This window comes from Desmodus rotundus, chromosome 3, assembly GCF_022682495.2.
Source record: "Desmodus rotundus isolate HL8 chromosome 3, HLdesRot8A.1, whole genome shotgun sequence".
NCBI lineage: Eukaryota > Metazoa > Chordata > Mammalia > Chiroptera > Phyllostomidae > Desmodus > Desmodus rotundus.
This window is the reverse complement of record NC_071389.1, coordinates 103,768,224-103,770,244: the sequence shown is the minus strand read 5'-3', so window position 1 is coordinate 103,770,244 and position 2,021 is coordinate 103,768,224. Positions and strand designations below refer to the sequence as shown.

Here is a 2,021-nt window from a genome sequence, read left to right as displayed (position 1 = left end):
AAAGATCATACACCATGATCAAGTGGAATTTATTCTAAGGAGGCAAGGTTGGTACAATACTCACAAAATAAACGTGATACACCACACAAACAAAATGAAAGATCAACACCACGTGATCATATGAATAGATGCAGGAAAAAACATTTGATAAAATCCAGCACCCATTTATGATGAAAACACTTCGCAAAGTGGGAATGGAAGGAACATAATTCAATGTAATAAAGAACATATACGACAAACCCACAGTCAGCATCATATTCAATGGGCAAAAACTACAAACATTCAAGATCAGGAACAAGACAGGGATGTATGCTTTCACCACTCTTAATTCAACATAGTGCTGCAATCGGATAAGAAGAAATAAAGTCATCCAAACTGAAAAGAAAGAAGTAAAACTGTCATCATTTGTAGATTACATGGTACTGCATATAGAGAACCCTAATGATTCCACCAAGAAACAACTAGAACCGATAAATGTATTTGGTAAAGTAGCAGTATACAAAATTAATATCCAGAAAACAGTTGCATATTTATATGCCAATAATGAACTATCAGAGAGGGAAATTATTTTCTTTTTGGCCATAACTGCCATCTTCCAGTAATTTGCCAAAATGGTGTACACAAAGGGAAAGAGAAGTACTCATTATATGTTTTCTAGTTCTTTTAGAAAACACGGAGTTGTTCCTTTGGCAACATACATGCGAATCTACAAGAAAGGTGATATTGTAGATATCAAGGGAATGGACACTGTTCAAAAAGGAATGCCCTACAAATGTTACCATGGCAACACTGGAAGAGTCTACAGTGTCACCCAGCATGCATTGGGCATTGTTGTAAACAAACAAGTTAAGGGCAAGATTCTTGCCAAGAGAATTAATGTATGAATTGAGCATATTAAGCACTCTAGAGTCAAGATAGCTTCCTGAAACATGTGAAGGAAAATGACCAGAAAAAGAAGGAATCCAAAGAATAAGGTACCTGGGTTCAACAGAAGCATCAGCCTCCTCCCAAAAAGCACACTTTGTGAGAGCTAATGGAAAGGAGCCTGAGCTCTTGGAACCCATTCCCTATGAATTCATGGCATGATAAGTGTGAAAAAAACAAAAGACTTCTATACTGATTTTTTAAAAAGGGAAATTAAAGGACATTCGCAATTCGCAGGAGCTGGCTCTCAGCACCCACGAGGACTGGAGCCCCAGAGCCCTGGACCAGACACCCAGGCAGCTGGATGTGGGCACAGGAGTGGAGGCGAAAGATGGTGGTGAGATAGGTGGGAACAGAGTCCACTTCCCATCAACACCAGTGAAATACCTAGCTGATCTGAGGAGCAGAGCAAACAGCCAACAGTATTCCAGCATATTTGAAGATTGGAGACCAAAGATAGAGGACATCAAAAGATCAGACAGTGAGACAAGAAAACCTGGAGTGCTGAAAAGACCAGAGTAAGACTGTGTTACACCCATAAACGTCAGCTCAAGACCAGTGAGCACAGGAGATTAAGGAGACAGCACCACTGAATCCCATTGGAATTCTACCATAGAAGTTCATACCATAAACCCAGGGAGTCAGAATACATCAATTTAAGAAGCAGAGGCTAACAAGAAGAGCTTCACAAACAATGGGAAGACAAAGAAACAATTCCCAAATGAAAGGAAAGAAGGAAGCCTCAGAAAGAATGCTAACTGAAAAAACGTCAACTATCAGATACTGAGTTCAAAGCAATGGTCATCAGGAAGCTCACTGAGCTCTCTGAGCTCAAAGAAAACTACCAGAAACTACAGGGAAACTACAATGAACTCACTGCACACTATATCAACATGAAAAAGGAAATAGAAACTATCAACAAGAGCCAAGAGGAAATGAAGAATACAATTTCTGAATTGAAGAACACAGTTGAAGGAATGAAAAGCAGACTTGATGAAGCAGAGGATCGGATCAGCGAGCTGGAGGACAAAGTAGAAAAAAACACCCAGAAAGAGCAAGAAAAGGAAAACAGGCTCAGAAAGAATGAAGAGGCAATA

The 2,021-nt window shown here is 39.6% G+C and overlaps 1 pseudogene; it reads left to right on the top strand.

The window, feature by feature from the left end:
- The first annotated feature begins 611 nt into the window (after nucleotides 1-611).
- On the top strand, nucleotides 612-1,086 carry LOC112296222 (large ribosomal subunit protein eL21-like; annotated as a pseudogene).
- Nucleotides 1,087-2,021: the final 935 nt, after the last annotated feature.